Source organism: Anomalospiza imberbis, chromosome 3, assembly GCF_031753505.1.
Source record: "Anomalospiza imberbis isolate Cuckoo-Finch-1a 21T00152 chromosome 3, ASM3175350v1, whole genome shotgun sequence".
Classification (NCBI taxonomy): domain Eukaryota; kingdom Metazoa; phylum Chordata; class Aves; order Passeriformes; family Viduidae; genus Anomalospiza; species Anomalospiza imberbis.
In genome coordinates, this window is record NC_089683.1 from 8,214,691 (window position 1) to 8,228,493 (window position 13,803).

The 13,803-nt window shown below is 39.8% G+C and overlaps 1 protein-coding gene across 4 annotated transcripts in view; it reads right to left on the minus strand.

The window, feature by feature from the left end:
* The window catches only part of KLHL29 (kelch like family member 29), a 390,113-nt gene that overhangs the window by 316,687 nt on the left and 59,623 nt on the right, over nucleotides 1–13,803 (minus strand). For 3 of the 4 annotated variants that reach the window (XM_068183350.1, XM_068183348.1, XM_068183351.1), the window contains exon 2: nucleotides 6,825–6,931. The exons of the other annotated variant lie outside the window; for it this stretch is intronic. The gene's annotated coding sequence lies outside the window, so the exon portion shown is untranslated. The remainder of the gene's footprint in view (nucleotides 1–6,824; nucleotides 6,932–13,803) is intronic. 4 annotated transcript variants of the gene reach the window in all.

Consider the following 13,803-nt stretch of genomic DNA (forward strand, 5'->3'; position numbering starts at 1 on the left):
GAAATGCTTACAGTAATCCCTATCAAATTATAGTCCTGACCTTTGGTGATATGGAAAACAGTATTTATTCCCTACTTCAAAAACTAAGAACACTTGCTGCAATCTCTTGCTTGGAAGTTCAAAACTGAAGCAGTTCTCACTCTAGCCCGGCTGACAGCATTAGCTGTGGAGAAGCTTGCTTCCAGAAGAAGTGGAATGTAAAAACAAAGTTGCTGTGACCTTAACAATAATCCTGTTTGCATATTACAATACATTTTCCTACTATAACAAGGCAAAGTCCCTTGTGTTCCGGTCAGAAAAAGTCATCTTCCAGTAAAAGCATACTGTGATCAATAACATTTTCTTAATATATTATATTATCTTCCACTGAAACACTTTTTCACTTGGCATTTCAGGCTGCCGAGTAGGGGAAATTCATGACAAAACTAAGATAGTAAATGAGATACTGCAAATTAATTCCATCCAAGAGCAATCTTTTCGTTCGTGAGCAATTTGACAAGCCAGTGTTGTCTGACTTCAGCAGAAGCTTTCTCAGCTTTCAAATACACATGAAACAGAAGAATCTGCTCCACTACCATACCCAGCTTCACTTCAGCCTGCATAATTTTTTGTTAAAATACATTAGACTTTCAACAGCCAGCTCTGAGACCAGAATTAGTGGGACATACTTTAAATATTAGTTTAGAAAATACACTGAGAAGTCTGCCACATCAATCCTGTGAAATTCTGTTTTCAAGTTACAGCCCAAAGAATGGCAGGGCACAGGAATTCTGTGCTTCCTTAGAGGATTTGCCACAAACTCTCCTGCAACCCAGTTCTGAAAAGGCCGAAGTGATCACAAAGCCAGGTGAAGGATCTCAATATGGCAACGTTCAAAGACAGCTTTGTCATAATGGGCACTAAAGTGCTTCTCCATCTGCACATCTGAACTCTCTTTTGCTATGATGATGAGCAGCTTTATTGCCCCCTTGGAGTTATTGTCCTTCCGAAGGCTGAAAGGGTGACCTGGTGGCATACAGCCAGGGGCAGAGCCCATCACGATTTTAGCAATAACAACTGCGGATTTACAGAGAGCAACTGGTGTTCAGCGTGGTCCAGGAAGGTGTGATCCCACAAGAAGGCTGGGGTGTGTGCAGGATACTGGGATATTGTCAGTAGGATTACTTACAGGCACCTGATCTTGGCACGATTAGGTGAAGAATCGCTGCTCTATTAATATTTCAGCACAAGGAATAAGGGGCAGACAGCTGTTGCATATTCATGCCGTAGCAATGCTCTCTGCAGGAATTCTCTAGCAGGCACATGAAAAGGCTGCACCATTACCCCAAAAAGTTTACCATCGAAAATCCCAATTAAAGAGATTCTTTCGCATGTACCCTGTTTTAAGCTCGCAGGGAAGGCTCACTGATTAATTGTATTCTTACAGTGAAGGATGTGCTCCATTTTTATTAACTCAAGACTCATGTTGAAAACAACATAAAAAGAGTGGGAGAAAACAGATGAAAATTTAATTTACATCTGCAAATCCCAACACATCATGAGATCAGAAACATGTAAAGGGCCAAACAACTCATCTACCCAAGAAGTCATTCATAAAAGATAAACATCCTTTTTAAATGTGGAGGAAATTCACGCAGGGAAGATGCACAGTACTCAACTATAAAATAATTCCAAGAAGCTTCACATACATTTCTGAGGAAGAGGAGGCAAAATTAAGATTGGTGCCACTGATAAGAAGGAGAACAGATGACATTTTAAGCAAACTAGATGGAGGACAAAATAATCAGTGTTTTGAAGGACAGGACTATGTTTATGCAGGTTCCTGGTTGTGGGGTTTTGAGGGTTTTTAAATTTTTTTTTTTTTGTTAAATAAAATAAATTAGGCAAAAAATCTTCATATAAATGAGTACTTATAAAAGAGCCTTTCTAGGTGAATAATTTCTTTTACGATTAATAAAATCTGCAATCAGAGCAACAACATTCTGATGACTTTTTGCCATTTGCAATTATCGCTCATCCCAGCACCAAAAAGCTCATTATTATTAAAGGTGACAGAAAGAATACTTAACTGCTTTTATGAAAGAACTTACTTTTTAAAAGAATCAAATTTCTAAGCTTTCTTTCTACTTCCAAATCTTCTGTGTGAAAATAAGGCTATCCTAACAACCCCTGTGTGTGTCACCTTTGATTTCCAGCACGTAATTTGGATAAAAGCATCCAATTTGTACAGTAACACAATGCATTACAGAATAATACTTCCTAGGTTTAAAAGCAGCCTACAAAGAGTATAGAGTTAACAAAAATCTGTGCAAGTACAAACATATAGTTTATACCATAAAAATACATATTTTAACCTTTTTATAGCAGTTTTCTTCTAAGTAACTAAAAGCATTTAGGTTACTGTAGGACTTGTAGCATTCCTGTGAATAAGAGTGCAAAATCTCTATTTTAAAGGGATGGAAGTTGAGGCACAGGTATTACTAAGACAGGTGTGGAAGAGACAGGAATGGGAACCATATCCAACTCCAAGCTCTGTGACTAAATCCATGTCTATTTGACATGTATTATCTATAGGCAGAAACGAACCCAGGTATTTTTGTTTTGGCATCTACAGAGATGTTAAGACTGAGTGTTTTCTGTGCCTCGCTCCATCCTTGCTCCCTGACATAACAGCACAGTAAAATCAGAGTCCTCGTTAAAAAAAAAAAAACCAAATCCAAACAAAAAAACCCACAAAGCAAACCCCCCCAAAAAAACCAACAAACACCACCACCAACAAACAAACAAAAAAGCCAAAAAAAAACAAAAACAAAAACAAAACAAAAACAAAACAAAACCCAAAAAAAACCCAAAACCCCAACACAGATGCTGTTAAACGGATGCAAACTCAAAAAATACTGATTCATAGGTGCTTGGGAAGCACCGATTTGAGGTTTTTTTACCCATACATCTCCAGTTTGTCATGATTTAGTGGATGGTTAAAGGTGTGGAGCATGTGGTGAGCCAGAATCTTCCTGGGGTGTGCAGTAAGAGAGGCAACAGGTGCAAGCTGCATCAAGGGAAAATCTGGTAAGGGATAAGGAAGAAGAATTCAGAGCAGGTGCTTAAGCAGAGAATGGCTTTGTGGGGAGGCTGCAGAGCCCTCATCCTCGGGGCTATTAAAGGACTTGCTTGGACATGGACACAGCCCTGAACAACCTGCCCTGCCTCTGCAGTTTCCCTGATTTGCGCAGGAGCTTGGACAAGACAATCCCTCCAAGGTCATTCCCAAAGTGAATTGTTCTTTGAATACCATCTCAAAGACAAGTGAGGTTGCTATTTGGTTTCTCTGCTGCATCCCAAAGCTTATCACAAATTCACCCACGAAGTGTGACCCTGGATTTCTGTGATTAACTTTTTTTCACTTTATTTGGCTTGCTCCTTCTTCTGAAAGGGATAAAATGGAACAAATCCAAATCTTTGTTTTCACCCACTTGAAAACTGTGAAAAATGAAAAGCAAAACACAATCACTGTGCTCAAGCTCCTAAACATGCGTGGTCATTAGAGTTTACACACCTTCCTGACCTCTCCTCCTAAGAAATACTCCAAAAAACAATCAGTCTGCTGTGCAGGGAGACCCACAGTTATTAAAATAACTTCATCATCAAAACAGCTCTCAACATCATTTCAAATTCCTCCCCAGCACCCGCACTATTGTAAGAGGTGCTGCATATGGTGAAAATTAATTCAGTTTGAACCAGAAAACACTGGGGTTAAGTACTTCTTCAGCTGGAATACAAAAACTGCAACCACACGTGACTGCCAGGATATACAGGGCTACAGTCAACATGCAGAAATACTATTTATATCCTTCAGAAAAACTGAGTTAGAAGGCTTTTTAAGGGGAACAGCTGAGCTAGGAATATCCAAAAATGGGTGAGACAGACAAGTGTGCAACTCCTACGTGCAGCTCACTACCAGGAGGAGACAGTGGCAGTCCATCCTGAAACTCAGAGCCTTTTCAAACAATTTCTCTCATACAACAGAAGCCTCCAAGAGGAAGCCAGGACACACCTGGCTTCTCATTTCCAAATTACTATTTTTTTAATTATTTTGTTACATATATGTTATATAACTAGACCACTGTGGCAGAAACGCCCATGGGCATCACACAGCCCAACAGAATCACTTTGCAGTAACTGGATATTCAGCCTAAGATTATCCCAGACATTTCATACTGATGTGTCTAGGCAATGTGGCAACTTATCACAAGCCAGATTTACTAGACATTCCCCACCACAGAAAGTGAATTAAACTGTCACTCATCACCGTATGAGCTGCACTAGTGTAACTACTTCTTCATGAGTCGGACAACACTTTTCTGAATTAAAACCAACACTCTTTCTTGCAAGTCTTTATTCTCCTTTCTGTACATTTTCTTTTCCTTTCCACTTCTCTTATTTTCTGCTCAATTGTTTTTTGCCCTGACTTAGTACGTTTAACCCTCTTTGCTCCACTTGCACTCCAGTGCATTCTTTTGCTATCCTTGGCAGATATAAATAGAGGGATTTGTACAGGAGCTCCAGCCACCCTGGCCAAACTAGTAATGATGAACTCAGCACTGGACTACTGATGTCCTCTTGGTCCTTCTCCTAAGGAATCAGACAGCAAAGCTTCCAGGACCACAGGACCACATCTCCCTTCCCCAAGAACCATCTGATCATCACGTCAAGCTAAGGCTGAGACTGTATTCCTGAGTGTTTCTTCTCTGGAATAGCTCCCAACATACATGCTCTATTAAAATAAAGGAAAAGCAGATGCATTACTCATCATGAGGGCCACCAAAAAAAGAAAAAGAGTAGAAAATTTGAATTTAACCACCACTACAATTACAGTTGTTGGCATCTGCAATTTGTAGCATCACACACACGCATGCAGGGACAAACATAAAGAAGGAATATAAAGTAAATCTTGTTCATAACTCAGACTTGATTTCCAGCAAGTTTCATATACATATTATTATTTACACTATTTATGGCTGTGTACTGGCGATACAGAAAAAATGATTAAATACACTCTCTCATGCACATTTGCACACATCCAAGCATACACACAATTTCCTGATCTATTGTGAATATAGTAACAACAAGAATTGAAAAAAATAAGTTTAAATTATCAAAGCTACATGGAAAGCTTTAAGCTAGCTGCTTATGGAAATAAACTTATTTCTAAGAGCGTTTCACTATTTCCAAAGTGTAGCTCATGCACGTTTATGGGAAGAGGTTGCCAGAAACATTGTGATGAAGGTGCACTGGGGATACTCAGGTGCTCAATAAGGAATCCTGTGAAGAAAGAGCAAATGCTGGAAGTAAGGAATGCATGACAGTGTATGAGAAAGATTAAACAAACTGAAAATATGAAAAATAATATGGGACTTACTGGTCTTGACAGACAGCAGGTACAATCTGAGCCAGCAACATGCCCTTGAAACAAACACAAGTGTGTCCATTCTGAGCTGTGCTGGTGAAAGCACAGCCAGCAGGCCCAGGGAAGCAATCCTCCCCTTTCCTGCAGGATTCGTGAGCCCTCCAGAACAAGAAGGCTTTGACATACTGGAGAAAGTCCAGTGGAGGACAGTGGTGTCTAGAAAAGAGGTCTCCCCCAGATCTCACTGTGTTTTCCAATTCCCCAAAGGGAAGGTACAGAGAGAACAGACTGAGCCTATTCTTGAAAGGGCAGTGATGTGACAAGAACCAAGAAGCTGAAACAATGAAAATTCAGGTTATAAATGAAGAAAATATCCTTCATGAGGTGGTGAAACATGGTAACAGGGGTCTAAAAAATTTTGGAGTTTGCATCCTTGGAGATATTCAAAACTCAACCGTATATGGTGCCCAGGAACCTGCTTTAAAAGAGATGTTGTTCTGAGCAGGAGGCTGGACTAAACAACTGCACAGGTGTTTTCCAGCCTGAATTATCCCAAAAAATTATGTATCTGGATGGAAGAAGCCAGAAAGCCGGTCAAAGGAAGACAAGAGGACAAGAAACAGCATAAAGGCAAAGGATTAGCTCCATAATGAAAAAAACAGAAGTGCAAAAAGAAGCTAGGAAACGGAATAAGCAAGAAAAACAGCAGGCAGGATCAAGACTAAGAAAGAAGCAAAAAAAAAAAAAAAAAAAAGAAAAGAAGAAAAGTCAAATGTCTGTTCACAAAATTGAACTTTCCTCCCATAGGCAGCAGGTGAAAAATTCCACAAGAGTCATTCAACAATGAAGTCAAGTATTTAAGTTTCAACTGTAATGTGCATAGTAGATTTGGGTAAGAGAGGGAATCAGTTCTTTCTTTTCCCTTCCCTTGTCCCCAAGAAACCAACTAACCTTTAATCTCCCTTTTCCAAATATTTGAACTCAATCTTGCAAACTTCCGAGATATTTTAACTATGTACATTATGAAGAATGTTTCATTTGTAATATAAAAATACAGGCACTTTTATCAGCTTAAAACTCAAAGTCCACCACACCCACATAGGCTTCTTACAGCTTTTTACAGTTTTATAGGATATGGCCCCATAAGTCTAGGCCTATATACACAAAACACTTTGCTCCCTCTTGGAGCTACACCACCAAATTAAAATAGTCCTGATCAGGTTTACAGCATTAGCATTTATCATATTACAATATTTTCTATTGTAACACAGATGCTCAGTTGCACGTGCTGCAATAGGGACTTGCTGCAGCCACTAAAAGAGAGAGCAATGCCCAAATTATGTAATTATGTTTGTGTAAGCAAGGAAGAGACCATGCAAGAAAAAACACACAAAAAAAGAGACATCTGCACACTTACCCTGCGATATCCACAATCTGTATCAAAATCAGCCTCAGGTGTAACAGTCAGTAAACAGGACAGCAAACCCTTGCATTTAGCAGAAGATTTCTGGGAAGCCAGATTACCTAGAAAGAGTTGAAAGGAGTTACTTTAACACACAAAGACAAAATCACCTATGTTTAATGAGAATAGGCTTCAAATGAATCACAGAACCAGAATTTAAAAAAAAAAAGAAAAAAGCTGTTCAATGGGAGACCACCATGATCAGAATAGAGAACTTAAACCCCAGAAGGCAACAGAAATTTGTTACAAAGCACAGAGTTAGATGCTGGTAGGCACGCAGGGTTTAGCAAAGAACATCTAATACCCAAGATGACATGGTGTTAACCCTCTAATCAAGGATGTGGAGGAGACCAGAAAGAGCACGATAGTTTGCTTAATTAGTTGCTATCAAAGAGAGAATGAGTTCAAGCACTTGCAAAAACAAGGCAATCTAAGACTATTTAAAAGTTTAATAGTGTTCTAGAGTCTTTGGTAACACTGAGTTTGCCCATGAAATCAAAATAATCCCTGGAGATAAATTCAAAGGAATATATCTCATTTTAATGCACAGAGTAAAATGACTATTCATTAAAGCAAAGCAGTTTTATCCCGACAGTCTCCATTTCAGATGCAATACATATTGAAGTAATCTTTATGACAGGAAGTGGCATGTAATCCTGCAAGAATGAACTGCTGTCATTATCTGCAAATCAATACAATTTTTTTTTTAAGTGGATATAACTGTGCCTATTGATTTCACGTTTTTAGCCCTAGAGTTTCAGTTTCTATCAAGAAGATTCTTACAATGACAAGATTGCTGCATACATGTAACTGAGTTGATACAATCTGAATCTGAAGTTTACAGTGCACTTCCCTCTGCAATGCAACTGGGGCTTCAGTCCCATTCCCTCAGCTTAAGTCTTTTCTCATTTTAAATAAACTTTATTTTTGTGTATTATTTATAATAATTTTGAAGCGGTAGAGTAACACTTCACTAATCCAATCTGCTAGCTATGGTAAGTTTAGCACGCAAAACATCCCCTTGGAAGTTATCTCCCTACCCTGCTAGGATATTATTTCAGAATATATGTATGACTTTTGCTATGTTTAAATAGCCTGACCAAGTAATTTCCCTTGTGAAAACCTGAAACTGATTCAGTGCTGAATATTTACAGCCCAAAGAGGTGTGGTGAAGGTGAGGATGGTAAGGGTACGAGCACACAGAAAAACTGAATGACTTATCCAAGGTCACTCTGTGGATCAGTCAGGCAATGAGCTCCATTAAGAGTTTAATAAAACTGCTAAATTCCTACTACATTTCTGCAAATGAAGCATATAGCAACTTTGGCTTGACTAGCTGACCAAATGGCTCATGTTGCAATGAATGATCTGTAATGAGAACTGGCTGAGAGGCACAATGCACCATCAGCTTGAGAAACGAGGGAAAAAAGATCAAACTACTAAAAAAAAAAGCTTAAAAGCATGAGATTAGGGCCAGATGAATGACATCCCAAATCAGGTTAAGAAAGTAGAAGTGCTGATAGAACTAAATCTGGCCAAGGACATCAAGGGCAACACGAAATGCTTCTATAGGTACTTTTGTGACAACGGGGAAGACTTGTGAAAATGTTGGCCCCCTCCAGAAGAAAATGGGAAACCTAGTTACTTGGGGGATGGAGGACATTATGATACTTAATGACTTTTTTGCCTCAGTCTTCAGTCACAGGTACTCCACCCACACTGCCCAAGCTGCAGACAGAGACGGGGGAAATGAAGAACCACCCACTATGAGAGAAGATCAGAGTCAAGACCATCTACAGACCTGAAGGTGTTCAAGGCCATCTTTGAGTTGAAAGGAACTTGAAAGGTCATCTAGCTCCAAGCAGAAAAATCTCTCTGCTGTCTAACCACTAGCCAGCTGCAGGTTAGTTTCTTGAAAACATAAGATGATGGAAGAGGAAGCACATGAAAGGCTGGGGAAAGTGTGGAAATGTAAACATCTTGTCCACATTATCCCTCATCATTATATTTCAGTCCATCAAACAGCTCCATGCTCTTCCTGAGCCTTTTTTCTTTACAGGTCTAGACTAATTTTGGAGCTGAAACTTTTCTAATAGGTTTTCTAATACTTATTTTTTTATTTAACACTTCTTGAATATGTTGCTGTGACTTTTTAATTTACTTTTAATTGAGAATTTCTGACTTTCACAAGATAACCAATGAATATACCATGGACTGCCTAAAAATGCTGAAAAAAAGGGGAATATTTTCTTTGTTTTGCTTTTAGTTTGCTGAAAAAAACAGTGTTTTCATGAGGCAGTTTATGGAAAGAAAAAAGGGGAAATTACTCAAGGGAGCAATTTCTGTTTTGCATAGTGATTCATCATATCACAGTTACCCCATCATCTCCAAGGGCAACACTAGACCAGAGCTACTCTGAAAGCTCTCCTTAGGGAATCTTCACTTCTCAAAGCCATCTCAGGACTCTTGTTCCAGAACTCCACAGAACAGGAAAAAAACAATTGAGACCGAGAAAAATAAAATGGGTTTCAGACAGGGAAGAAGTCTGAGTAGCCAATGACAGTTTTATATGAAGGAAATATTTTTCTCTCTCACCTCAATAATGAAAGACATGAAGAATATTTACAAAGCACATGGCAGGCTCTAAACAGCAGTGTGATATAGAAAGGCAAAACAGAACTCGCAGCTGGATATGGGACATCTGAAGAAAGAAGAATCAGAAGGAAACGAAGGAAAAAGAAAAGCTATTACCTGTCACGATGAAAATGGTACACAAAGATGGGCCAAAGTTCAAAATCTGTTTGCTTACTCTTGGATACACAGTTCCAGAGAAGTGTAAAAAACTTGGGGAAATACAAAGACAGACTTAATGGTCTTTAACATACTGCAACTTACATGATTTACTAGCATTTGGGTGAGTTTTCTTTCCCCTGCTTTAGAAAATCTTGGCTGCTTATAGGGGAAAGGATTTTAAGCTTACCAAAACTTTACTGCAGTTACCATTGTGGGGGAGCAACACCTGCCAGGCAGTTCTGAAGCACTAAAATAGAATATTGAAACTGGAAAAGGCAGAAACACAGCAAGGAGCTTTCAACAGCAAACCCAGGTTGTCTCTCATCATCGTGTACCACCCTGCACAGAGGTAAAACCTGCATTCCCTGTATTAATTCTCATAAAGCTGAAGGTGCCTTACAGGCAGCCTTATCTCTCCTTTGGGAGTCTAACTACTGCAAAATAGACAGGTTAAGGATTCTGTCCTGTGCCTATGCTTCTAAATTAAGTGACTTGAAGCAACTGGATCTAAAGCTATGTACTTTAGATACTGCATCTCCTCCTTCCTGAAGGAGAGAGCTCTTTATTCAGGTTAAATCAGCTGCAGGCCATAGTATGAAAAGTTGGTGTCAGCTCACCTCTCATCAACACGAGTATCTTCATGAAGGAATGGAATAATCAGAAGTGCCTTTGGCATGAAAGACCTGGTCAGTGAGAAGCAGGTCTGGATCTTTTAGTGCGAGGAGCTTTTGCAGTTGGCTCCCCTCTACTGTTCTGGCTTGGCCAAAGAAGAGTTCAGCTGCACCAGCAAACAATGAGATATGGTAACAGCACAAGCAGCAAGCAGAAAGCTCAGCTTTAAGTAGTAAATTAGAAAAGAAGCTTCCAAAAGGCAAGAGAGAAAGAGAGAGACAATGATTTCATACAATGTCAAGGCAAAACCACAAATTTCTTATGTAGCAATGCACTATTTCAGAGCCTCTCTATCAGAGACAAAGTATCCAAAAGCCATACAGCAGATCTGAAGAAAGGCAAGGAGCAGGCAGCAACATTTGGCAACTCAGTACTGCAAGGAGGGACTCATTGTTCCAGAGCCTCCCTAAATAAGAGATCACTTTCCCTGAATCACTTAACAGCAGAGCTGCACAACATGGACCTCAGTGAGAATGCAACGCTTCATGCAGTGCCCTCCCACATCTCACCTGTGGTTGAAAAAAGTATTTGGACAAGAAGAAGGCTGAAGCCAAGGATGTGGATATAGTTATTGTAGGTTAATTACCCAGAAAAAGTTAAACACAAAAATATTCTATGAAAGCCTGCCTGTGCAGACAAGCTATAAATCAACTCTGAAGCCCGAAGTGCTTTTAAAATGCCCTTTACAAGATGCTCTGCCCTGCAAACAACCTCTCCTAAGTCAAGTACCACAGCCTGGGGCAGGGGCTGAAGTGCAGGAATGAAATACCAGACACAGAAGACCCTCTCTGCAAATAAACAAGGCAAAGGAAAAAAAAAAAAACCGGGGTGGGGGGTGGGGGGGAACCGACTCCAGCATAAAGTATGAGCACTTGCTAGGCAGGCCAAGTGAAGCTTTACAGGCAGCAGAAGGGTGCTCTAGGCAGTGTGTCTGCAAATCAGACCAGCCACTGTAAACAGCTGAGCTCAGCACGGCTGGGAAGTTGTATGGACCCGAGAGGGAAGAACAGACCAACACACCCAAAGGTGCCAGCGCTGCCAGGCTGGGGACAACTGTGTGCTGCTATCTTTATCTGTTATCTTTAGCATGTTTACCATGAAAAGCTTTATAATGCCTAGTGTAACCTGTTGTCCTGCTGTTGCCAGAAGCCAAGCAAGTGGTCTGAGAAAGGAGTAATTACATGTCCCACAAGAAGCTACACAGGCTCTGAAGTTCGGCAGAGCTGGGACAGAAAAAGAGATGCAGGCTGGGATAGAAAAAATAAAACACAGGGCTGGAAATGAAAGATGCATCCCTTTTCACAGTCCCACCTGACTTTATGGAAAGGAGCGACTGCTCTGCACCACGACGTCTGCAGAATACTATTGTTATGTTTACCCTAATATATTATTTATTACAGAATTTACAGCTCTCTCTTTTTCCCAACTGACAACCAGCCAACTACTAATTTGCAAGCTAAAATGCTGTGAGGTCTGTAGACCCCAGGGCATTTGCAAGCCATAAGGATTCTGAAATGCTTGGGAAAAGCCTGGCAATGCTGCCAGTCCTCACTAAGGTCCAAAGAATGTTAGCCACAGCCACTTAAACTAAGGAACTACCTGAGAAAAAATGACTAGAGAACGATGTCTGCACACGCATAATGTTCAAATATTTATAGAAAACTTTTTAGCAGCAACAAATGAGAGCATCACTTTACCATCAGCTCTGGGTTTGAAATGATAATTGCTAGACACCTAAAGCTACTTGGTATGTTTTATTGAGTTTCTCGCAATCCCACTGATCTCTCTGAAAACAGGCTGGGAACTATGATCATCTCTTCATCAAAGATTTAGACACACAGCAACCCCTGAGGTCACTCTGTGCAACAGCTGAAGTCCCCATACTCAAATGCTGGCCTGTGTTTCAAAGGGTTAATAAGTGGAAAGGGAAGGGGAGAATAATATTCACTCAGTGTTCCCCCTGTTCCATATCATGGACAAATTAACTCCTGTGACACCACAACTTTTGAGAAAATATTTGTGGTTTAGAAATGGCTGTTGAGTTTGTATTCCTGCCTGGATAATCACTTCTTTAAAAGGAAGTATACATCAATAATATTCATGGGGAGCTTCATAAGAGCTTGGCAAACAGTTGTGACAAAAAAAAAACCCTCAAACATAAGGATTACTCATAAAATGCTACATCAACAACTCTGTTGACAGACATCTGGATTATGCTCCTCTTTAAAGGGGAAAAACAAAGATGTCACTTCGAAGTTTAAATGGAAACAGTGAAATATGCCATTAAAAATACCACATAAACAAAGCTATTTTTGCAAACTCAAATGCAATGAGCAGTTATGACAAAGTTTGCCAGATAATTTACACATGCCTTTTCATTTAAAAAATGCTTTCCAAAGACTAAAAGATGTACGGCTATTACAGGTTAGTAATGAGTTTACAGCCCTAGAAGATCAGCTAGCCAGCATTAATAGTCTGTCAGGTCCCATTTTTTTTTTTTAATGGCCTTTAGTTGATGCTGCAAATGAAGTTAAAGCATACACACCAAATCAACTGAACAAAGTTCCAGAAAGAAATGCAGACAAACACTTTAGGAGCCCATCCTTAGAGCATGTAATTCACTACTCCTCCCCCAAACCATGTTAAACATGACATTAAGTTCTGTGGTATGCTGCAGTTAAGACTCAAAATGAGATCATTCTTAGGATACAAGTAAAAACTTCTAACTCATTCGCAGTTTATTTACTTTTTAATTCCCATTAAAAGCTCAAAAAAAGCTGCTGATATGTCTGGGCTTCAAAAAAAGATATGTAAAATATTCCCATGCAAAAATAAAGTACTAAAAAGACTGTTCATTCAAAAATTACGGAGCTCGAATGGATCATAAATGTTCAGTCAAAAATTCTTAACCCTAATAGTGAAGGTTCTTGAAAGACAAATACATACAATCTAGTGAAAAAGTAGATTGCCTTAGAGTCAACTTTACAATTCATTGAAGTCCACTGGATTTGCTGGAGATTGGATGAAGGTCACAGAAACATAGAATTGTTTGGGTAGAAGGAACATTAAAAATCATCTTGCCACACCCCGTGCCATGGGCAGGGACACCTTCCACTGACCAGATTGCTCAGAGCACCATCAAACCTGGCCTTGAACACTCCCATGGATGGGGCAGGCACAGTTTCTCTGGGCAACCTGTGCCAGGATCTCACCACCCTCAAAGTATAAAATTTCTAACACTTAATCCAAATCTGCTCTTGCAGTTTAAAGCCATTCCCACTTGTCCTGTCCCTGCACATCCTTGTAGGAAGTCTCCCTCCAGCTTTCTTACTGCTGCCTTCCAGTACCTAAAGGGGGTCTACAAGGTCTCCCTGGAACTTTTTCTTCTCCAGGCTAAACAACCCCAATTCTCTCAGTCTTTCTTCACAGGAGAGATGCTCCAGCCCTCTGATCATCTTCATGACCCTAA